General features: G+C 38.9%; 1 protein-coding gene and 1 pseudogene across 1 annotated transcript in view; both read right to left on the bottom strand.

Annotated features, from left to right (window-relative positions):
* Positions 1 to 26587, bottom strand: part of LOC149083217 (suppressor of lurcher protein 1-like) — a 618571-nt gene that overhangs the window by 398830 nt on the left and 193154 nt on the right. The window lies entirely within an intron of this gene.
* Positions 8469 to 8585, bottom strand: LOC149083219 (5S ribosomal RNA; annotated as a pseudogene).

The following is a 26587-nucleotide window of genomic DNA, read 5'->3' as shown; positions in this document are numbered from 1 at the left end:
TGTTAAATTTGATTTGCTTTGAATGTTTTGACAACATCTTAGTACATCGAAAGAAATGAGCTGCTAGTGTTTGGAGGCAAGAAACAACTTTTGGCAAAGAGTCGAAAGTAGCTGAAATTTACAAACTACTGTCATCAACGAACATCACATTGAACCAAAGATTTTTTTTTTAAACTGGCGGCGGACTTAAAGCACGAAATCGTGACCTTGTTAAAATTGCAGGTACAAAATAAAGCCATATGGGATTCCATTTACAAATACTGGCTAAATTTTTCATCTTTACATACTGTAGCCTTTAAAAAAACCAGTGTAATTTCATTGCATATCAAGTTCTAGTTGAATAAAACAACTCTATACTTAATAATCTCTAAAATCTCAGCAAGAAACCCGTTATTATGATTGAATTTCAAAAATGACCATTTTTCACAGAAAATCGCAACTCCGAAATCGCACAACTCGGGGTATTACTGCAATTGCCATCAGAAGTCTCGCTATTGAGAAAAATGAAGTTTCGAACGCAACTTTAATGAAGTATTTTTTTCTTTATTTTCGCGTTTAACGCGACGATGGTCTTTTCGCATGTTTTTCCACAGGAAATTAGTGTCCAATGCGCATCTCAATTCTTTATTTCAACAACCAATGAAGCTCGTGAAAGACAAATGGCACAGCCGTCCGATTTCTCGAGTGTGAAATAAACATAAATGGGTTGCTTTTGTTCTTTTCTGTCGCTATTTATTTTTGTTTATTCCACTTTTTGAAATGAAGACACTCTTCATTCATCACGTGTATCTCTTTCATAAAATGAAAGAAAGAGAATAGACAGGGAATCTCGTTCGCGCGTGGTGAGTGATAAAGTAAAATATAAAAGAAATGATAGAGAGATATGTGTATACAAATGTATTTTCAGTTCCCGTCAGCGTCACCGTGACATCAGAGAGAAACTGGGACACGTGAAATGTGAATAAATAATAATCCACTCGCATCACGTCGCTTTTGTTGTTCTCACAATGTTATGTGAGGTGGCAGTTGAACGGCTACACGCGTTGTTCGAAGAATCAGTCATTGGCTCTAAAATTGCACCGAGATACGAACGCGCGGGACGTGATTTACGGTTCTGGCGCGAGGCGACAACTTTTGGAAATTGGGCTCTCTTTTCGGAAAGATCCCGTCCAAAGAATACAAAGTATTCCGTGTGACACAAACAATTTCATTAGGCGCTGATCACCGTCCGCGTCATCTAATTACCCAGTCAGAAACAATTTTAGTCTCCTCCTTACTCATGCACGCGAAGGAACATTTTGTAACGAATGCTGGCGCATACGTCTTCAAAGAAAGTAATTGCCTCCTTCGAAGGAAAGAGTCGTGGGAATGGAAAGAGAGAACCCCCTAGTTATTACTAGTAATCAAACGTACAAATTGCAAGTTCCTTCCTTCTGGGTCGGGAGAAAAGGGCAATAGTCACGACTCTCTCTGCTAACCTCGGGGCTATGACAGCCAAGTGGAAGAGCCTTGCCAGACAAATTCTCTCTTTCCTTCGGAAATGAGTTGAACTTTCTTCATTTGCATTTTTAGATTACATTTACCAGTTTTGGTGAAATACGCAATCTTCTCTTTTCGGCACTTTCAAATTTGCCTTTCGGCGTCAGCCGCGCGCTAAGAAAACTCGCGCGGCCAACAAAAGTGAAAAAAAAAAATAGGTGGAAAAAAAAAGCTTAACTTGTTTCTCTCGCGAAGATCATTCGCTTTGGCTTCCAGTGACTCTCGGAGTTTCCCTCTATTTTTTTCCCCGCGTAGCAAAATTCTCGAACTGAAGATGCTGATCTCCCAAGATTACGATTTCCGTTTACAGCACAGTATAAGGGAGAGAAAACGCTTCTTTTTTTTTTATTTCACTTCGATGGTATTTGAATGTATCATATTGACCTCTTTTTTTTGGATTTCGACACGTGTGTCCGACACACACTTATCAAAACAATAGCAAACTTCACGCATTCCTCATGACGACTCAAATCGCACCTTTCGTTAAGAAAAGAGTATCAAATTAATAGAAAGGATGGTACTCCTCATTCAGCTCTTTGAGCAATTGATTTGGCTTTACTTAGAAACTAGTGGACAACCTCCCCCCCCCCCCCCCGATCAAGTTACCATTATCTCGAAAAAAAAGGAATTGCGTTGAATATTGAAACTATATCACTCAATATAGTTTTGCGGCAGAAATACATAACGTAAAAGTCATGTGCTTCCGTTTTATGTGAGTATGGTGTTGGAGGCCTGCCCGAAATCTGAGAAGAGATTCTTTCAAATAAGTGACGGATTCGCATTCGAGCCTTCGATGTTGGAAAAACACTTTTCTAACAGCAAAACATCTCCTTCGAGCGTTGATGTTTTCTGAAAAGGAAAACCTTTTTCATTTGAAAATTAATCAGCATAACAAGGTTACACTGAATAGCAAACACGACCAGCGTGAACTTTTTTAAAACTACTCATTGCAATTTTTTTTTTTCATCAGCATAGGCAATATTACGAAAGTTTTCAATCACTGGCTGACGCGAAAGCTATATAATTCAGGAAAATAACGAAAATTCAATTGCCCTTTGCGGGAAATCAAACCCACGTCCTCTCATTTACCGGGTGAGCGCTCTGGACCACTAGACCACAAAGGAAACGAGCGTCGATCTTTTCTTAGAGCTCGGATGCGCCAAACACTGAGACGTACGTATCGTTAGTAATATCGAGAGACAGGTCATTTCTCGCCACTTTTGATATAACATCCATTAATTGGTGGCCAAAATTAATAAACACAATATGCACTAAACGGATCTTAATTGAAAAATAAAATGTAAACCTCAAATTTAGCAGCTTCTACGCGAGCACGATATATAGGAGGTTGAATGCAGAAAGTGCAGCGCATATAAACTGAATGCATCTCTTTGTCACGAAAATGGCAAAATGAGTTGATCGGCGGGTCACTTTCGTCAAAAAAAATTAGTCAGATAATGATGCAATGAAACTGGTGAAAGGTGATAGAGCGAATTTATCATGTTACATTCCAAATAAATAATGACCACGTCCCTAAGTCAGCGTTTTTCAACCGGTGTGCCGTGAGAGGGTCGTGAGTGGGTCACAAGAAATTCCATTGGACATTGACCACATTATTTTAAGTTAACATTAAGTGTAAAAATGTAAATTAAGATTTTGATGATAAGTACCTCACTGTAAATGTAGAATTCCAAGCAGTAAACAGTCTTGAAAGGACGAAATACGTAAGCAATGCAGTCGAACAGCTTGACTTTTATAGCATTCAGTAAATTTTATTGAAAAAGATATATTGTAGAATATTTTTTACTTTAATCGACTGAACAGCGGAGAAGTGACTTTCGATTTTATTTATAATCGCTTCAATTTTAATAACTCGTCTCTGGGGGTTTATGAACATTCATTAAAAAAAGCGCAATATTTGTTCGTACCTCGCATTTCTGCGTACGTCCACGTGTATTCAGCCCATGATCTCAAGCCCCCCCCACCCCCAATATTTGCTACTCTATATCCATAATAACGAAAGAATTGTAGAGTTTGAGCCCCACCCCCCTCCAATGTCTCCAGTAACTTTACTCCTATACATTCGTGCGGATAATGTTTTTTTTTTTTTTTGGATTTCGACTATGGAATATTAAAAAAAAAACAATAAAAACCGGGAAAAATGCGTGGAAGAGAGAAAACTTAAAACTATGCACGTCTAAAATTCGACTTTGCAAAAAAGAGGATATTGTTCTAAAGCTTCAAGCTCAGATTTCTAATCATGACTTTTTTTCGGGTATTTTAATTATCTTTTAATTACAAATAAAAATTTTAATTGGAATAAATTAATTATATAATTTGTAATCAAATCTTTAAAACATTACCTTCATTAAAAAATCTCAATTGAAGTGTGTCGCGAGATGAAAAACAGTTCAAAAACACTGCCGTAAGTGATACAGAAAATCGCGTTCTTGAAAACACTTAACAAGTAATTCTATTGTGTGATCGCGAGGTTCGGAAACTGTTGGTTTTCGGTGGAGACTCGTGTTTTGTTTTCGTAGAAAATTTTCGAGAAGCGATCAAATGTTGTGTCGTATCCTGTGATAAGCGTCTACTCGCACGAGTAGACCGTTAATTTTACCGAGGAAATTGTGGCTAATGCGTTCCCATAATTCATGTCGCGTTGTGCTATTATTCATCTTTACGAGAGCCATTATATTATCTTAAAACAGGCCTTCACTTTTATTCGCGACCAATGAAAATGTTTCATCGCACTCGCAAACCACGCAAATTTCAACGCTGCCGCAGTTTATCTGGCAGAAAACAGAAAAGAGGCACATCTCCCAGCACATGCGCTGTATATGTGTTCGACTGCCGAATTTTATGACCTCTAATATATACACAAAACATTTTAACTTTTTATAATATAATGACGCATTGCATTTTTTCGCTTGTCTGTCGAGTTCCAAGTGACTGCAGCATGGAATGAGCTCGTGCTTCGGGAATTTACTATGGCCACGAGAATAGCTGCTCACGATGGATGAGGAAAATGCCCGAGAGTACATATCAACATCATCTGGACCAGCGACGTCCCAACGGATGATTAATTGATGCACTCGATGCAGTGGCGTAAGAAAGAGAAGAAAAAATATCTCATCAGTTTAGATAAATGATTATTTTTGTCGGCACAAGGGATGGAAATTAAAGTGTTAAAGTGAGTTGTGTCATCGACACAGCCATGCATAGGCGTACACAGAATTTTCTCGGGGGGGGGGGGGGTGGAGAGGGGTTTACGTTTTTTTCTCCCATATAACTATATAATCTCGGCTTGACGGGGGGGGGTGGCGTGGTTAGAACTCTAAAACCCCCATTTGCGTACGCCAATGCAGCCATATGTCTGGATACGAACGTCTTATAATTACCGTTACGGAATAGAATGGAGAAGGGAATATACGCTCAGGAAAATTCAACTCCGACGTTTCACCCCTGCTAATTTTCGTCCCCAACGTTTTTCCACTGAATTCTCAACCCTAGCATTTCACTCCAGACAGGTTCAGATGAGTGAGAGACTGAATCAGTGACCATATAAGCAAGTGAGTGAAGGTATGAGTGACCAAGTGAATGGGTGAGTGACCAAGTGAATGGGTGAGTGACCAATCATATGAGTGTCCAAGTGAATGGGTGAGTGACCAATCATATGAGTGACCAAGTGAATGGGTGAGTGACCAATCATATGAGTGACCAAATGAATGGGTGAGTGAGCTGGTGAACGAGTGGATGAGTCTTTCATGCATACACTCACTCATTCCGTCATACAACCATTCACCCACTCTCTTGGTTACTCATACGGTAAGTCACTCACTCAATTGATATCGTCCGGGCCGAAATGTCAAGGGCGAAACGTCGGAGCCAAGTTTCCAGGGAATATAGGGCGGTCGGTTCCCGAACTTCAAGACATACTCGCACTGATGAAATATCGTTGGGTTTATCTAAACGAGATCTATCCGTAAACCATTAGTTTTGTGTAAAGATATAAGTGTTCGAATCATTATTTTTTTTCAGGTTACTAGTTAATTCTATCATTCATCTGATTTCACCCTTTCACAACTAGAAGTAATAAAATGCAGTAACCCGTGAGTTTGGGCGTGTTCCTTATCGCCAAGTGCGGAATAATCTGCTTTCATATAGTACAGTGAAACCTAACATAACGGACCGTTCGCGTTAGCAGACAACCTCCCATGTTTAAACTTTTTTAAATTACGTCAACGGGCCTCAATGCATTTCACCAGCTATTTTAACCGTCACTCTTCACTGAAAACAGAATTTTCGGTCCCAAGTGTGTCCATTATCGAGAGGATCTACTACCGTATGTTGAATCATTCCGTTTCCTTACTAAAACATGGTGATACGGGTCTGATTCCGTATTTAAGAAGAAAAATGTGAACGGGTTAAAGATGCATCCACGTTTCTAAAATCGTAAAAAATCGTCTTGAATACTCATGAAATAAACCGACTGCGTATGAGTCCAATCAGCACCTCCTAGAGAAGAGTACGTCCTCCACTAGGATAAACTGGACCAATTTGTAGTCTCTTCTACTATGGTTCAGACAGACGATTATTTACTTACAATAACCGCGTTATAAGTTATTTACTTACAATGACCACGTTAACAGTAGCATAAAACAGCCATTGTGTGGTCATGTGGGCACCCTGATGGAATCTCATCGTGAGGATCCAGGTTCGAAGGTTCGAATCCCGGCCCAGTGGTGGGCGGCTGAAGTTGGTTTTTGCGGTTTTCTGACGTAGAGGCGTGAATGGGAGCCGGTCTCCCGTTCGAAAAAGTCTCTCCGCATAGAACATACAGACCTTGATCATGATACTTCACAATAGGAAGTAACATCTTTACTTCAAAATTTAGAAGGAAGGTGCAAGAACACGAAACAGGCACAACTCTGACAACATAATAGCCATCCGACAATAATAACATCTGAACATAAATATGCATATATATACACTCACACAACACGTTACGACACGTAGCGATTCGTTAGAAATTTCACAGAGGAATTGCGTACGAGGTGCGGGTGCTGTTAAGCAGTAGTAATAGTTGACCACTTATAACACTTTCGTCACGCGGAAAATATGCATTAGTTATATTTACGTTTTCATGTTGAAACCTTGTTTTATTGAACTGCATCGATACCATCTAAATGTTAGCTGATATGTACTCACAATAGAACAAAAAACAAGAACTGCGGTGCCCCGAAATGAAAAAAAAAATTGTTTAAACAGACTCTGTTTTAATGCGATGAAACCACGCGTGCGTCAAGTGTACAGGTATGTTAATGCGATCGAGATTATAGTAATACTGCGCTCGTAATCAATTCAAAGCCGAAAATTGCTTCACATCCCCCGCAGAGACAGATTAAGGCGATTCAGTTTGTGGTGGTCGGTCGTCGAAGCGCAATCACGCCGCCGCGTAAGTCTCCGTGTTTAAAGCTCTTATCATGAGGATGCATTCCACGCTTCCCTTGAAATGAGAGTTTGGCGTGTCGAGATGAGCTTCGCTCTCCGGAGACGGACTCCAAAGATTGATTGCCACTCAACTCAACGCTAAAATTTTGTTGGTCGCGAAATGAAATGAAGTGATGCAACTCGCAAGTTCTCCTGAGAAGAGCGCACGTGTAAGCGCCAATTTCTTGCTCCAAAATAACTGAAAACGCAACAAATTTTGTTCCAGAATGTTTTACGAAACATTTCTAGCAATGGTTCTATTATGGCGGGACAGCTTTGAATATTTCTTGGCCGACAACTGCCTCTCAACACTGTCGAGCGGATGATTTTTTACCACTTCATTCACGGCATATCGATATCCCTAATTCTGGTCATCCATAATATGATTCAAGTTGATTACATCGAGGGGAAGGGAAACTTCGTGACGTGAAATATTTACGGACATTTTGTGTAGATAGTGCATTAAAACTTAACGAGCAGAGATAAAAAACGCAAAATTCATTTATTGAAAAGGATTAAATAGATAAAACTTCTTTCGTGTGTGTGTGTCTGATTGAAAACGTATAAACATTTCCCGATTATTTATCACGCAGAACAAAAATCACCCTATTTCGCGCAAATTTAGCACAAAAGAACTTTAAAATAAAGGAATTTCGAAGGATTCATAAGTTGCGTGAGAATCCATGTTCGAACCTCGTTAGCGGCGCCGTGGTGGTCGGCTGAAGTTGGTTTTCTTCGGTTTCCCAACATGGGAGGCACGAATCGGAGTCGGTATCCTATTTCAAAAAGAGTCTCCGTAAAGAGCACCAGACTCTTAGATAAAATAATAACTCGAGCTTTTGTCATCTTCACTTCCAGATGAGAAAGACAGATGGCAACACCAGCAGAACACGAAACAAGCACAACTCCGACAATATGAATACGTCAGAAGCCAACATACACTCAGAGCACACATTTCGGCATACACCAATTTGTTAGAAATTCCCTAGATGAATGTACACGAAGTGTATTTACAATAAAGTGGTAGTGTTAGGGTTCTTATAAGTTACGGATTACTTGTAAACGCATTTCCATAGACTTCTCACGGGAATATTCTTGCTTTGAATTATCAAATATTGTAGTTTTAATGTTCAATATAATTATTTATTAGTGAATTTTTTGTTACCGTTCTTGTCATGTGAAAGAAACGCCTCCAAAAGAAAAAATTTCAGAAAATGAAAGACTTAATACTACAACTCATACGAGAAAAATTGATCCCTCTTGTGGTCTGATGGCAAAATAATCAGATCTAAATGTAGAATCAAATTCTATTTACTTGGTTTGGTTCAGGAAACATTTGTAACTGCGATTGCCTTTCGAGGAGGGAGTTATAAAGGCCGTCAAGATATCTGTAAGACCAGGGATGTTAACGCTGAACCCCGAAGAGTTAATAGTGATGCCAACAGCACTCTGTGTTCCCAGGTGGTCACCCTCTCCCGTACTAACCGCGCCCGATGCTTAACTTCGGTGATCGGACGAGAACCGGTGATTTCTAGCACGATATGGCCGTTGGCAAAAAAGTGATGCCAACAACACGCTATCATCAAGGTAGCTGCACGTCTTCTGAGCAAAGAATGATGCGAACGTAAACTTGACGTGAAAAGAAATCAAATCTAAAAAGGAAAAAGTTTTCATCGTTGCAGATTTTGAATAGGGCATCCTTTGCCAAGATTTTTGTTACGATTCGGATGAAGAAGACATAGAAAGTCGACTGATAAGGTACTACAACAGTAGTTCCCCCAGAGAGAGAGAAAAAACTGTTCCACAGTGTTAAAAGCGAGTGGTAGAGAATGTAGCCTCTTTTCATATGATATTAACGCGCTCCATTAAATGCATTAAAAGTAATTCCTTACTGTTCCGCGCCGAATGGAATCGTACCATTTATCAAAATGAATGATGAGAAATGCTTCAACGTTATCGACCATATCGAGCGTATCATAAATCATCTCCCTTTCTTTCTGCACTTTCTTCTTCTTCATCTCGGGCATCTTTCTTTCCGCAGAATCCGTGTTCCAAGTTGCCAAGAAGTCTATAAAAAATATGTAACTGCAGAAATAACCTCACACCAGGCGTCTCGAACAAAATAAAATGAGGAAAAACAACACGTTTCTCCACCAGTTGGACCGAACAAACGCAATGAATCAAGTACGAGTGATTCCTTGCTCAGAAAGCAAGGTTTTTGCACACAAAAAACTCCCGCGTTTATTTCTCATTCCGGTTTTTAAAAGCAAAAAAACTGTTTCTTTATTTCTACTTATCTCTCACTCGTAGTTCTGAAAAATTACTGCAGAGAACATGGAATTCTCTGTTGCTTGGCGTTGAAACTGAGACGCTGCGCAAGCTCTCGAAGATTGGACACGTTTTATCGGAGATCGTTTGCGAGTTTGTAGAGCATCAATGATGTCCTTTCATCTACCTCTCACGGGCTTTTCTGGCGGAAAATTTTACCTGAAACTTAGTTATTTGGCCTAGACCTGTGCCTCTACTTATTCGGGTCCCCTGTGACTTACATGAGATTCAGCTAATTACTTGTGTTGTATGTGTGAAGATCAAATCGTAAGAATATGTAACAACCTTCGAGTTCCGCTTCGTTTTACACAAGCATACAGCTTTTCCGCGAAAAGTATACAGACCGCCAAAAAAAAAAATAAAAACAACGTACTTCGACAAGTTTACAGTGATCTGCTCCACTCATTTGAACATAATACAGTATTTGGATAATCTCCAAAAGCATTTTGGTAAACCACAACTGAGCTGTTGTGTTTACGCACCCCATACGCACAAACGTGCAGGTTGCTTTTTCTCGCTGTAGATACATTCTTTTTCTAACCTCAGGGGAGTCCTAATTCAAGGGTTATGTGTGCATTACTGTCGAAGTCAAGGCTGAACTCCCTGAGGTTAAAAAGGATATCTACATAGAGAAAAAACACCTCCTACGTTTGTTAGTGCCGTGGAACCCCTTGTAACGGACACTCCCTGTTAACGGACACCTCCCGTTTACTAGCGGACATCTCTGAAGCCCTGCTTCACGGGCTTTGGGCTACAATGTACACTAGCTTCTAAAAGTTGGGCAAGCGATGACTTGTACAACATAACGACAACGCTTTAATCTTGCCCCTCTGAATTAGATGGTTAGTAGAACACAAACAGGTAGTGTTGGGGTGTACAGTACTGTCAGATATTGTCTTACCAAGTGAGGTTGAAATCATGGATGCAACAGTTGTGAAGGTTGCTCGTCGATTTCGCTTGGCTACTGTAGCAATATATCCACCACCGGATTGCGGAAACAATTACAAACAAGTCAAACAGTTGTCCGGAGACCTGTTGCCACTCGACCAAGAGTTGCCACTCCCTCTGATGAACGGTATATAGCTATAGTACTCAACCCTATATTGCTATAGTAGGCTCTATATTGCTATAGTAGGCTCTATATTGCTATAGTAGGCTCTATATTGCTATAGTAGGCTCTATATTGCTATATGCAACGGTATATTGCTATAGTAAAAGCAAAAACTCTTCCAATGCTAAGAGCCCACTAATGCTTTGAAGCCATGCTCGTCGAATTATGCATGAAAGCCGCCTTCATCGCAGGCAAAAGGCATAATATGAATGCTCTCAAAAAGAGGCACACAAACTGCAGCAGTGAGCATTATGACGTGGAAAAGTCTGGCCACGGGTAAAAACAATCCTTCCAAGGTACATGAACTTATTCCCCACCCCCGTACTAGGAAAAGTTTGGACGGTCAACAAACACAAAGTGTAAATGCGGCGCAGATGGGTCGTCGCTTCCCGCACACGGCGGAATTTCACTTTGGTGGTATGTCGACAGATAAGCTATATGTTTGCAAGAAAAGGGTTCTACACACAGTCCGTTCGATTATTAGCGTGTGATGAAACTATGACATTACCTGGAGAGCGACGACTTACATCTGCTACATGATAAAAAAAAAGATGGCCTCCAACGAATTAAGCTTATCGATGTCGATCACATGTTCGTCGTATTAAGATCCACTATTTATACTTTGAAGTTCTTGATATTGTTATATGAATGATTGTTGAAGCCACTAATCAGTTTACTTCTGTTGCCTTTGTCGGAAGCGCCTCTATGTTATTTGTTATTTGATAAAATTTCCAGACACATCCATCCTTCGGGAACACTTTGATATTTCTCTGAGAGATATGAAGTAGGGTGTGTCCGGTTCTGCAATAATCAATGTTATAGTAGTCAAGTGAAATCGACGAGTGACTTCCACAACTCTTGTTGCAGCGAACAACACTTTGCTGCGCTCACAGCGGCGCTCCTATGTGAGTGCCGCTGTGGTGGTCGAGTGGTTACAGTGACGGACTCGCGATGCGAGGATCTGGGTTCGAACCCCACAGTGGTGGTCGGCTGAAGTTGGTTTTCTGTGGTTCCCAACTTCAAGGTGCGAATGCGAGCCGATCTCCCCGTTAAAAAGTCTCGCCACAGAGAGCAACAGTCCTACAACGATAAATCATTCAATCATAACACTTCACTCATAGTTAGAAAAACTGGTGGCAGATGGCAGCACTACACATAACAAGCATTACAGAGAAACAAAAAAACTTCACGTCAGGTTTCACTACACGTACACGCACATTCCCGATTCGTTGGGGGTTCCGGGGGAGGTGTAGCGGAGTGCATGTGTGGTGTAGCAGTAGTAGGTAGGGCCTCCAAAAAATGCCTCGGGGATCCATGATGTTCTAAAGTCAGCCACCTGGTTGGGCAATTTGCCTGTTGTGGCGTTGTATTTATATTTGTAAGACAATATCTGGCAGTATTCAGAAGTTAAGTGTAAAGATTGAATATTCGTACCGTTCGTAGGCCTGTTGCTCTCTGTGACGAGACTTTTTAACGGGAAAATCGGCTCGCATTTGCGTCTTGAAATTGTGAACCACAGAAAAACCAACGTCAACCGACCACCACTGTGCCGTCAGTGGGGTTCAAACACAGAACTTTGGATAGGTTCCACTGTACTAGGTCAAAAAGGGATAGAATACCATCGACTTTTTTTTAGGTGAGGTTAAGGTGCCTTTTAGGAGAGCGGACTCATTGTCCTCCACCTTGGAACAAAAGAACTACTAGTGGCACTCAATCAAATGAGAAAAAAAAGAGCAAGATGGAGAACAGCGATTGGATAAACCGATAATACTGGCGTCGCACTTGCACCCACAGATGGCGGATGAGTTAACCTAGTATTTCAAGGAGCTCTCGGTGAAGTTGATAAATTACACCAAGAAATGCGAAGATATGCAAGGTGAATCTCTGACCTATTCTGCCAAACGAAAAGTGGGTGATAGACGAGCTCAAGCTGATCATGAAACACCCCACCAACCCTGTCCTATCTCAAACCGTTAAGCTATGGTGGATAAATGGTTATAGAAAAAATATGCGTCAAGTCTCAAAGAAGCAGAATTTGTGAACTTTCTGAGAGACCTACGTGCATACTAAACACACATTTAGAAAAAGCAGAAAAAATGCTATAAGAGGTTGCACCAGTTTCATCTAAATATCTGGTTTTAATGGCGAGCTACAGAGACATCGGTGAAGTGAAAAATCGAATTGAATTGCCGCCAAAACTTACAAAAATTACTTCGACGAACGCAGATTTCAGTGATGTATTGCAAACAATCCATTAAATTTCACCTGAGCTAGATGACAAATTTGATTTATTCTATGAAATTTCGAAAGCTGGTGGAATGGACAAGTTTTTTGCAAATTTGACCGATTAGCTCAAAGTTTTCCAAACGTTTTTTTACATCGCCCCGTTCTCCAGAAATTTTTTTTTCTCTCATCGCCCCTCAACTCAAAAAAGCCCATAGAATCCTATGTGATAACCAAATGGAATGGTTCGGGGGGGCGATAGAAGCCCCCGAATCATTCCATCGCCTACCGAAGGTGATATTATAGCCTACTTTGAGAAACACTGGATTAGCTAGAAGGGTGTTTGCGGAATTGGCAATTAAAATTTTTGGCCATAATTCGATTTTGAACTTCGCCAATCTTTCGGCGCCTGTAGCTCGCCATTAAATCCAGATATTTCAATGAAATTGGTGTGACCTCATAGAATCTTTTTGCGCTTTCCAAATGTGTGATTAGTTTGTGTGTAGGTCTCTCAGAAATTTCACAAACCAATTATAAAAAAAAAAGGTGCGTCAAATTTGTGAAGTTGATAATCGATTATGAAAAAAAATAATAAAGCGTCAAATTATCCACTATAAATCGAAAACGGTGGGAGATAGGGCAGGGTTTATAGGTTGTTTCATGATCCACTTGCGTTCGTCTATCACCCCCTTTCGTATAGCGGAATAGGTCGGATTCACCCTGTATATACGTGTATATGTTACTGCCAGATCCCGAAATTCGTTAAATATTGAAAATGCCAGCTCTTGTTCCCCGACGCCTGCCTTCTCAAAAAACATGCTGGACGGGAAAAAAAATGAAAAATGAGTAAAAAATATATTGAACAAATGCAACATTTGAAAATGTGCAGAGCTTAAGGTTATAAGCATAATGAAGCATGAGAAAAATATGTACGAACTTACAAAAAATAAAGAAATATAATTACCGGGAATTTTTAGAAAAATTACAAAAAGTAAATTAAAAATCCAAAATGTACTTAAAAAAGTAGTCAAAAATCACCAGGCAATTGGGGGAGCCATTGGGGGATTAACCTTAAGAAGGGGGAGGGATACAGTTGTGTTGTTTTGAATGTGGTGACACCTCCACAATAGACATATATTCATTGTGTACAGTCGAATCCCATTATAACGAACTCCAAGAGATATATAATCGAATAAGAAATTTCGTTATAAAGGAACTACAGACTTTTACATTGCTCCTATGTGAACTTATCTAGAGGATTAGAAAATTTTTCGTTAAAACGAGATTTTCACTAAAACGGGAATCGACTGTATTATCATCAAAATCTACGAAACTATATTTTGAAATAATCGTTATTTTGTAATACAATTCTTCAATTATAATATAGTCAAACTCGGTTATTACGACCTGGATCATAACAACACCTCGGCTATAACGTCAACAATTGGCAGCCCGGACTGATTCCCATAGAAAAAAATGTAAATGAACTTTGTTTATTAGCCGATGAAAACGAAACGACTTTGGATGAAACGACAGGATCTTTGTCGTTGCTCCTTTGTTTACTTCTAAAAAAAATTTAAAGAAATTACTAAATGACATATTTGATGCTGCTACTTGCGCATTGCCCTATTTTGCCCTCTTCTAAATAACTTTTTTTCCCCCATGAAAATGGTCCGTTTTTTCAACAAAGCGACTGCAAAAGAAAATTCATCTTATATATTTGTCACGCTCATTTTTTCCCCTTAAAATACAGTTCAGTAAATTTGTTGTATCCCGTATTACTCGACAAAGATTTCCTTATAAGAAATATCTGACAATTTCACCGACCATTGGCAACACTTTTAGCAGATCATTTGATCATTTTTGTCGCACCACGGTCATTTTCTGCACACGAGGGCTAATTAGACCGGGACCTACAATTTATTGCCGATTCCGAACGGCAGACTTGTTTTTCATACTCATCGAGAGGTTGGTGCGCTAACCCCTCGATGGGGGGACTCCCTGCGGTAGCAATTTTTGCTGCGGTCAAGTCACCGTTTTTTGTTGTACCCCTGTGTCAGGAAAGTTTTCTGACAAGGACGAACTGGGTATCGAACTCGCGACACCTCTAAACATCCTTTGGTACTTTAGGCGAGCATCTTATCGACCGGGCTACCGCGCCCACTTTTAGCAGAGATATTCAGTATTTATGATCTCAATTTTCAGTATTTTTCTTGTCCTTATGAAAAGCAACTTCGTGCATACGGTATTTCATAACTTTTGATTATATTGTCAAAAAAAGGTAAGAAGAATGTCAACCTCGGTTGTAACGACACCTCTGTCATAACGACAAAAAATCTGTCGTAACGATCGCAGAATCTTCGATGTCGTTATGACCAAGTTTGACCGTATCTTTCATTTGTAGTTGCAAAGGGATAAATGCCGATATATATATAATGAATCATATTGAAGAATCACGTTCTTTTTCCAAGAAAAATTAATAAGCAGTACTCGTCTCCCAGGGATGTTATTTTGTACTTATTTTTATATCCCTGGATTTTTTGGAAACTTTTAGTATCGAATTTGTACTTTTCCGTCAAATCGGGAAAAATTCTTTCCAGCATTATTAAAAAATAATGAAAATAAAGAGTAATATCCTATTATTTTTCTCTTTTATTTTTCTTAATATAATCATTGGTAAGATAAAACGGACACCAACACAGAGGCCCGAAGGTGAGAGGGAAGACGTTTTTTGAGAAAAGAAGGCATTCGCAGTCGAGGTGAGAGAGACAAACCCTCTCTCCGTTCGCTCGTGGCAATTCATCAATATCAGCGGCGACTCGGAATTTTTGCTGCGGATGAAGGCTAGTGTCGGGGCGAATGGTTCTCTTGAGATTGGAGGGCAATCAATAATATACCCTGAAGAGAGCGAGTCATCAGTTCTATCTCACTCCATACCCTTTTCCTCTCCCTCGAGCTAAAAAAAAATAATAATATTTTTTCGGTGAGAAAAAAAAAGGAAACGTCTCATATAAAAAGGCCAGAAAAAAGGTGGTTGGCAAGGGGAAAAACGCCCTGTGCGAAGAATGTGCGTGTAGTAGTGTTCTGCGTGGTGAGAGGAATGGCTTTCCTTCGAGAACTTTCTTTCCTACCTTGCGGTCATAATTAAGGGCTCTTATGTTAGACGTTCTTCAGTGTTAATGGCTGTTCACGAGATTCCGTGATCGTATCAACACCCGCAGATAATCTGGTTCGAGAGCTCTTTCCATTTCTTTCTTTCTTTTTAGAGAGAGAAAGAAAAATTATTTTCCGCGTTCGATAGTGAAAAGAAATAAAAGAAAAGAAAATCGCAATTTTCCAAGAAGCAAAAATATTCGTTTGCACGAAAAGAAAGGAATCTTTCGTCCGAGCAGCTTCTTTTCTTTTTTGTGCGTGCGTGCATTTTGATGATAATGAGCAAGAGAAAGTAACGGCAAACGACGTCGAAGAAAAAATGTCACCTGAAGCGCGATTGGAATGCACCGAAGAAACAAAAAAGCTACAGGTTTTCGGTGAATGATCAAAGAAACGTTAACGCGAAAGTTTTCCTCCCTTTTAGCATCGAAAAGGGTTTTTTTTTTCTTTTTCTGTTTTTCGTTTACGTGATAAAAACAGGCATATACGTGCCTGTTATTTCTCCTCGGATATCTTGTCAATATCGGAAACTGCAATAAACGTGCTGTTTGGTTTTTTTTTCATGTCGTTGCAGCCACATTCCGTTCGATCTTTGTTTTTTTAATTTCGCTCTGGCTTTTCCCCCTTTAAAATCAGCTTTCTTTGAGACAGAGTATGAAGATGGTTTTTCTTTTCCTTTTAAGATCGAACTACGAAAATAGCTGACGTTGTTCGTTTACCTGACTTCGTTTCTTCTTGGTCTCAGTTATTTTATTTATTCACTTTTTGTCCTCATATTCTACTTTTTTTACATGACGATACAGCATAATATCCAAAACCTCATTTATGTGTAACAAACGAAATAATTCTTGAAGTGGTAGTTGAACTTCTTCAGCCTTGCTCACCATGAAGAGGTCCCGTGAAGTGGCAACGTCACTTAAACCTCGAGTGCACGGGTTGGGTCGGTGTAAGACGTCTCTGAAGTCTAATTTTCTCGAGGTTCTCGCTAATTTCCTATTTAAACTCGTTTATCTACTGTGCTAACTATGAGAGTGCGGTTGTTATTTTTCCCGGAACTGTTGAAATATTTATCTGCGTCATAAACACCCCTATCATGTAAACCCTAGATTCGTATGGACATGACACTTCCTTAACAGTGTCTGAACGGACCCATGTATTAAGACGACCTTGGTTCTATGGGTGGTCCTGTTACATTCTGAAAATGTAGTTACGTGTATCTAGTGATACGCAAACCTCCTACGCGTTACACAGTCCTCTTCCCATATTCCCCCTCAAAGGCTTCATTTCTTCATACCTGAATCGTTTTCACAGATCTCTATGCCCCCCCCCCCCAACTACCTCGCACGGCTCCTCTTGCACTTGATATTCACCCTAGACCACCCATTCAGAATATTTCAGGACGTCAAGCAGGGCCACGTAGCCCTAAGTTGAGGAGCTTACTCGCATATTGTGTGACTCACTCACTCACTCACTTACTCACTCACTGACTCAGTAACTCAATCACTCACTCACTTGCGTCAAACTGTTGTCGGTGAATTTTGCTTGCGGTGAATTTTCCGGCGATGAATTTTCCTGCGGTAAATTTTCCTAGCGTGAATTTCATGCCGGTGAATTTTCCGGACACGCCTCTATTGTACACGGACCTAGAGTCCATACAATGCCAATGGCCAAAAGAAAACTGAAAATAATTTGCGGACCAATCCCCTTTTTGGATTTACGCAAAATTGTATAAATGAGACACGACCGCTGACCTCCCAGACACCAAAAGCAAATTTCTACAGTGTTAGTTTCGAAAAAGGGGATAAATTTTGAGGGTATAAAGAACCTTTTAAATTGAAGAAATTTTCTTGTTTTTACTCGATCGCCAGCATTGCGCACATGTTCTCAGCCCTTACGTGTATGCAAATATGGGAGGTTTTACTACACACCAAGTTTCGATTCACTATTCTGAAATCACGACGAATTTTCACTGCGTATCGTTTGGTTTGGGTTCAGCTCATACGAGGGTCGGTTCTATTTCTTCCAAACCTTTTTTTTTTCGCTGTGATGTAACAGAAGGAAGAAGAAAAACGAATTTATTCGAAGCCACATTCATTATAATATACTTTCAGCGAGCCGAAGTGAATCCACGTCTACACTATTCGATCTAAACGATTCGGAAAATGAGCAACAGCATAACGGAGGCCGGCGTTCACCAGTTTTGCTTCGATGACGCATCGATTTCTTGAGCAAAATTTCAAAAACAACTGGATTCCGTGTACGAAATTGTTTTGCAATTGAGTCTCTCTCTCTCTCTCTCTGGGCAAACATCGGTGGAGGATTCGCAGGTATTGGAAACATCGCGAAAGTAAAGAGCATCTGACGTGAGGGTCTTGTTTTTCCGATAATCATTAGGTCGGAGTAGCCGTGGAGAGAGAATGCAACGGACAAGAGAATTTGATGCCCTATCGGAAAATTTGTCTCTTCCGCAGAAATTCCAAAGAGTTTCCAGGCTGATATTATAAGCAATCATAACAGTTTTCAAAACTCAAATATATATCATCGGGGGGGGGGGGGGGACAAACAAACGGATACCGAGGCAAACAAAACATACTGTAGAGAATGAAGCACGAGACTTTTCTCAGAAACGTAATGTATATGATACGATACACATTATTAAAGATCCAATACCGTCCGCGTATCCAGTAATTTATTTAAGCTGAGACTATTCCACATCGTTAACAAATCTTGTAACCATGTTAAAAAGTAACTGAAAATAATTATGAGCAAATGAATATAATAGGCGGATACAAATTGTTTGACCATTGGGACTGCCTTTGCAACTGTTGGCTTTAGAAGAGATTACTAAAATTACATTTATATATTACTAAAGTGGCTCTGTAGGGCACTTATCAATGGGGGGGGGAGGGTGTTACAAACTATCGAAAGGTTTTTCTCGTTTTTGGCGTACCGCGTAAAATGCCATTAAAAATATTTCATATTTTCATAAAGAGTGGTTGATGACGTAAGCATTATCAAACCCCCCCCCCTTGTCATCAAAAGTCAGCAAATCGGAAATCCCCCCTCCATCGATGATGACGTAGCACTTGAACGGCCCCGAAAATAAAGAAAAAAGGTAAGGAAAAGAGAGAAAAAATTTGAAAATTCGTTACATAAAAAAATTTCGGAATTTTTATTTCTAAATAGCAAAAACAGAAGAAATGGAAGGAGAGAAAATAGAAATAACCGCAGCTTGTTTGAGTTTCCATGTGGCCATCTGAATGGCGAAAAAAATGCAAGAAATAAAACCATGTCCATTCCTTGAGGACACACTTTCTCCGCTGTACCTGCCCGCTTTGGTGTTTGCAATTTCAATCATTACGCGGTTACTTTTACCAAAAAATCATGGATTTTTAATGTTTCCAGATTTTGGAAAACATAGGAGGGAGTGAAGGAAAGCATCATTTTAATATATTACAGAGTTCCTCCAGTATGTTTATTCATGGAATAAGTTTCTGGAAAAAAAAATCGGAAGAGAAACCACGATATATCTGCCAATTTAGGAGAATGAAAACTAGGGAGATTCTCACACGGCTAAGAAATTCCTTGGAAAAAAACTAATATATAAGGCATTTTGAAAAGAAAGTACAGATTTGCCGCTGAAAGGGGTTAAAAAGAGTGATAAAATTGCTCCCATATCTTTGAGTGGAGCTCTTGGGCTGTGATATTCAGTGGGTTCCTTATATTTTGATTTTAGTAACCACCATAGATTATAAAAATATTATAAAGCTGATTCTCCACAGCACCCTGCGATGGATCCCCGTCACCCTCTTCCTCGATCAAATTGTATCATTCCACAGAAATTCTCTACGGGATCATTAGTTATTTAGACTCTGCCTCGAAATAGGGGAAGGGAGGGAACAAGAAAAAAACAAGAGAGCGCATCCAACTCATCTTTATTCTCTCATCGAAGATGGATTTAATTTCATTTATTCATTTCTTTCGAAGGTTAAAATGTGAAGATTGCAATTTTCAGGAGAAAATTATTATTTCATGAGTACGTTATTTAATTCCCGTTTTCCATGTTTTTCTTGCTCTCGATGCCCATTTACGACGATACTTATTTATTATATTACGCGCTTCTTATATATTTATGTATTATTTATTAAAGAACGGCATCCTTTTTGATATCTGTGTTAAGAGACGGGAAAAGAATTCCGCGTTGAATTATTAAACGAATATCGCGCATGCTCCTCATCTAATCAAAGTAAACATGCATTACTTTCAATATTGGCGACGTTGTATTTCAAATTGATTAACATCACAAGGAACTGAACATTGTTTTTATACGTCGCGATTTCTACATTTATTCCTTTGAAAAACAAATGTATATTTTTTCGAACATACATAGATGAGGTTGTTTTCAGAATGTTTTCTGGCGGCGTTTGAACGGAATATCAAAATTTCTCGAGAAAACAAACGTCAGGGAGTCGTAGAAAACAAAACAACAGACGTAGAATAACATCTTGAGGAATAGGAGAAGAGATCGAAGGTGATTCATAACTCGAGGCTGACATCTTGATCTCGTGACGTGAGAGGAATCATCGTGACAGGAGTCCCGAGTATCCTGTCGTATTAGTATCGAGAGAAAGATCCGGCAAGATCAGTTTCTTGTGACCGGGAAACTCATCTTTAATCCGATCAGAAAATGATATCGCTGTCACAACTTCCCACCAACAAATAACTAGGCCCACGCGATCGGTACTAACAACTATAAATCCATGCATCATAAACACTGTTCCCAGGGGGTTTCCAGCGATACCCACATGCATGAGAAATAAAAACTCAATTTTGTATGACCCAATTTTGTAATTAACCCATTTCTGAGTAGTCTTCGTCGAAATTCATTACAGGTTATCAAAGCCAACTACTATTCAGAAAATGGACCCATATATCCCAGAAAGAGCCTATCATTATTTAAAATCATGTGTGCAAATTTGAAAGGAAAAAAAAAGCAACAACACCTTCATCATTTTCATAGCTGTTCACTTCTTAATCGAATATACAGGGTGGACCAGAAATTCATATAAAGTTTAGAAATTCGTAAAAATTGAAGTAATTGATATACATACTTCAATGCGGTATTTGTGAAAAAGTTATTGTCTCGAAGGAAGACTTTTTTTACAGAAAAAAAAATTAATTCAAATTTTGTCGATAGACCACGCGAGAAAACAGTCCGGTAGGAGTGATTGAACCTGAACCTTTCTTCAATCTCTTATATGTCCGAAACATTCGTAAAGCTTCAGTCGGTGATTTATGGTTAGGGTAAAACATTTTCATCAATAGTGCTTTGCCCACCAATGTGACCATCACAAAGAAAACCTCACGTGAGATGCCAGTAACAGGAAAATTCAGAAATGAGCTGTTAATCGTAAACCCTGCATTTTATAGGACTCTGATTTGAATATTTTCATGGGTTTTCTTCCGCGCGCAGCATTCTCTATCAAAAATAACTTGCACAGATTTTTTTTCCTGTACGAAACCCCCCCCCCCCACCTCTTGAGAATAACTTTTTTGCAAAAACCGCATTCAAATATATACCAATTCCTTCAATTTTTTCGTATTTTTAAACTAGTTATGGGACACTGTACAGTGGGATCTGAGAGATGGAATTTTGGTACTAAGGAATAGGTAAAAGAAAAATAAGCGTGTGAGAATGAAGAGAGTTCGTGATATTTTACTTCTCTATTTCGATATTTTAATACACTTTTTGCACAATGTATTTGTGTGAAATCTGTGATTAACTGCAAGCAAGTCACGATGCGTATGTGTTTTATTCGTAGAGAATCTGCGAAATTTTTGCATAAAGTAGTTTCCTAATTTAAAAATTTATTCACCCTGCTATAGAAAATTATTTCGAATGCAAAATGGTTCAAGTATATTGCACCTATGATTGGAATGGCCATTCCAAGCTTCAGTGACGGAAAAACGTTTATTTTAGAAAACATTTGGGAGTATTATGGCAATACAAAAAAAATCTAAGACGTGCCTCAACCGCAAACGTGGAAAAGAAAACGATTTTAAAGATCTACGGAAAATTCACCGTCACGCAATTTACCGATGGGAAAATTCAACGCTGGGAAAACTCAACGACAAACAATTCACTGATGGAAACATTACCACTCGGAAAATTCATCGACAACAGTTCGTCACCAGTGAGACAGTGACCAAGTGACTGAGCAAGTGAGTGAATGTGTGAGCGATATTTTTTTTAAAGAAAAAAGGAGAAACTTTTTTCTCACTTGCGCGAGAGCAACACACTGAGCAAGAAGTAGGTCACGCAAGGGAAACAGTTCACTTGTCCCCTTTTTTCGCCTCTGCCACCCACGTAAGGGGGGGCGAGAGATGACGCCACAGGGAAAAAAAGAATACACAACATATTATAAACTTATGTAAGTCATCCAGAAGAAATAGTATAAGATTTCTCTATTTCTCCTCTAAGTTGTAAATATCGATTATATGATATTTTAATCGAAGTTGAAGAGGAGATAAATTAGGAATTATGGAAGCCGAAAATAGGGAGAAGATTCTTAGCATTCGTAGGAAATTCTAAGGGTTAAAAATTAAATAATAAAAATTCTCATTAAACAAAAATTATTTTTTCAACTCTTGAGATCACGTCGACAGAATATTCCATAACTTTTTCCAACATCGAATAATTTTTAGCTTGTTTGTTAAGGTAATTTTCATTTCTATAGTTCAACAAACATTCATGGCGAAGATATTTTTCAACAAACTTGAAGCTTATGTCCTCTGGCCACCTCACCATCCAATATTTCCGCGGAATTCTAGCGAAACTTCAGGAGACGACGGAGTATGAACAGGTTCACGCTTGAGATCAAAATAAACCCCTCCGTGAGAGAGCAAAATGACCCCTCCAGCGCGGCAGGTCACGCCCACTGGCGAATGCGCATAGGTCTACTTAACCGGAAAAAATAGAACCGTTCGTGTAAACGGGCCTTTATCTCACTTACCAACTAAATCACTAGTGCACTTGCCAACTAAAGCCGTGTAAACGGCCCTTATCGTCTGCATACATTGTATCGTGCTTCGAAACTAAAAATTAAGTTACCAACTAAAGCACTTGCCTCGTGTAAACGGGCCTTAACTCCTTTACTTGCTCATTTGCTAATTCATATCTACTCACTTGCTCAGTCACCAACTCCCTCACTCACTCGCCCACTCATTTCCTCACCTGTTTCGCTAACTACCTGACTCACTTGATCTATCACTCATTTGCTTACTTACTCACCTGCTCGTCCACTTATTCACTATGTGATTTTGTCGATGAATTGCTTCTCGTAGATTTTTCCGTCGGTGAATTGTTGGCGATGAATTTTCCTCACACGGCGTGGTCTTTGTTCCCAATTGAACGCATCTGACAAATTGACGATCAAATCGGCATCATTGAAAGAAGTCGTCAAGCTGAAACTTCGAGCATTAGAAAACATACGAAATACTTCTTGATACGAGATATTTCTCTTAACTCTTAATTATATGCGTGCGTGCGAGTGTGTTTTAAATGCAATGAGTGATTGCAACGATCCACACTTTTCCAAATTTCCATAATTCTTTCTACTTTCTTTAGTTTAAAACGCATTCTCTCCTGTTGTTTGCTGGTATGGTCAGAAAAAAAAGATAAAATATTGTTGATGCGTTAGGGTGGCGCAAGTTTTCAGACAAAATTAAAAATCAAAATCGTCCGGCATGGACTCACAATTTTTGTCTCTTCAGACCTGAAAACCATGTAATGTATTTCTTAATGTCGATGTCACAGGATAAAAAATAACTTTGACACACTTTTTAGACATTTCTCAATACTCTGTTCCGAAGAATATCAGTTACCATGTGATAATTATGATAATCAGCATCGACAACCATTTATTTCTGTTGGGCTCCAAGATTTGTTTTTTTTTTTCTTTTTTTAGAGCTGGCGTTGGAATCTCTCTGAAAGAAAATAAATAAACAAACACAAAGAAAGGGGGGTGATTGATGTGCTTCCAATGGAATCCACCAAACGAAGGGTAAAAAAGTGCAACAGCAATTTTTTTTATTATTTTGCATCTGATTGAAGAAACATTCGATCCGACTGCAATTTTTTTTTTTTCGTATCCGCCATGTGAAGTTAAATTCATTTCCCGATTTTGTTTCCTTCAGAGATAGGCACACAAAAAAAGACAGGCATGCGCATTCCTTTTTGGAAGATCTAAAATTCCATCTCGATGTATTTTCTTTCTTTCTTTTTGGAAAACTTCTCTTTCTTTTTAATTAAAAAAATGTCCGCTTTCTAAAAGAAAAACCCTTTCTCTGGAAAGAAAAAAAGCCATTCAATCTTTTTTTAGCATCGATGAAAATACGTAACGGTAACATTACACTTTTTTTTCAATTACCTTTATTCCCTGCTTTTATAATTCTACCATCTCTCAGAAAAAAAAAAACCCCGCAGATAATACGCAGCTGTAAATCCTCATTAAGAAATTGGGATATTTTTTAATGTATAATTCGTGGATCTTAGCCTGTAACAAGAATATGCATTTTTCTCCAACTATTTTCAGTTTCTGGAATTTATTGCTATGTCATTCTGTCTCCGATAGACAGAGAGAGAGATGTTATTCAGTTAACTTCAGATATCTTTCCGGTCTCGTCGCTCCATCTGACGAAAATGTTGACTGAAACGACGTCTTATATGCCCATCCATTGGCGTACGCAAGGGGAGGGGGACAGATTATAGTGCTATTTTTCTGGAAAAAACGGAACGCCCTTCTTCACAAGGAAATATTTTTCGAAACCCCCCCCCCCCCTCCGAGAAAATTCTGCGTACGCCTATGCGCCCATCAACTTTTAAGCCACAAAGTACCACTTTTAAGCCCAATTACAAATGAATATCCAAATTACTTGCATAGATTTTGGATTTAGATATGTCATTTATTTTATGAGACTGTTTACGCATAAAGATACAAATTTATTTTTTATACGATCCCCCCCCCCCCCATACTTATGAGGCACCTTTGGAAAATTTTTGTCCTACATCTAATGAGTTGAACGGAAACATTTCCACGTTTCTAAATAAACTATTTTCCAAGATATCGCAAATTGAAGCGTATAGTATAAAATACATCTTAGAAGAGAGATAAGTTCCTCTTTCTATCTCTCTCTCTCTCATACTCCCTCTTTCTATATATATATATTTTACTATAGCCTAGTATAAATTGCTTCATCTCCATTCCACCTGTTCACCATTCTAACGCAGTAAAGGCTAGTTAATTAAAGCGCGAAATATTTTATTCAAATTTTAATGTCACTTGTGAGTTTAATATTGAAAAGCAAATCTAATTTCCTCACATCAGTTTTTTTCAAAATGTTTCATAAGATTCTTGCTGCAAAAAGTAAGCTTTATTTTTGCAATTTCACACTTTCAATACAACCATCTCTTCCGCAGATAAAACTGTAATAAATTCACTCAATGGAAGAGACTTTTGGTTACGCATTACTTAATTTACTAACATTTAAACTTTAATGAAGCAAAAGACATTGTCTGGATTCTTTTATTAGACTGAAATGTGACGTGTGCTTTCCGTGTTGGTTAAGGATTTCTATTCTAATAAGAGGATTTCGTAACGTGCAGCTAGCGCTAGCATTTCTGATCGCTCTTCTAATTCAAATTCCAAAAAAATTGAAATCCAATTCCATTAATCAAATTGCACATTTTTTATACACAGGATGCATAGCTAATGCATCTCACCGCAAATTACTGGCGGACCGTTGATCCTAAAGGCATAGTTCCAATGAGAAAAAATATCCAAATCACTCGGAGACCTCACATATATCATTCCTATTGCAAAGGGTTGTGCAGTTATTAAAATCGATCGTCTTCTTTCACGATTGGCGTTTTTTCTCTTCGTGAAGAGTAATGTTATAACCTTGCTGTTACGTAATAATCTCACCCCCACTATAGTAGCGAATTTATCACCAGATTTCGTTAGATAGTGTTAGCCGAATCAGATCTATTCGAAAAAATGTATTCCCAAAATCAATACTTTTTTGCCAAAATGTAGTTATTTTCTCTCCTTCACTGTTAAGTGATTTTTTTTTAAGGGATGGTACATATATACAGTGCTTATTATTTGCTACGCGATCGTTTTTTCAGGGGTGGGAAGTGACAAAGTTCATTTCGGAGCAGTTTTGGAACAGCAAAATACAGGATTCGGAGCAGATATTTATAAATTGGAGCAGCGAAATTAACAACAATATTTGCGTTAACACTCACACCTTTTAAAAATAACACAACTGCTGTCTTTTGTCATCACACATATTTTTATCAGCTTATTTTTTGTTTCTGGTGTTTCAGGCTTTTAACACCTTGTTTGAAAGAACGGCTGTCATAAAATTTTTCGCACCAGTCTATTTAATATGATTTTTGCTTACTGAGGACACTATTTGCTGTCTGGAACAGCAGCACTTCAAATGGGCTAAAAATTTTCGATAAGTTTTCAATTTTTTTATACCCGGAAAGAAATTGTTGCAAAATGGGAGAGAATTTCGGAAGAATCAACACGATGTTTGCCAATCAGCGCTCATTATTTGGCAAGATTGACGATCTGACATTCGTTATTCGGCGATATTGGCGATTTAACGCTCGTTATTCGGTAGTTTCTAAATTAGCATTCGTAATTCGGTGGACATGCTCTTTTTACTTCCGGA

This window comes from Pholcus phalangioides, unplaced genomic scaffold (genome assembly GCF_987345545.1).
Source record: "Pholcus phalangioides strain wild (caught in Gottingen) unplaced genomic scaffold, Ppha-v1.0 ptg000009l_1, whole genome shotgun sequence".
NCBI lineage: Eukaryota > Metazoa > Arthropoda > Arachnida > Araneae > Pholcidae > Pholcus > Pholcus phalangioides.
The sequence above is the reverse complement of the archived record's forward strand: the minus strand, read 5'-3'. Positions and strand labels throughout refer to the sequence as shown.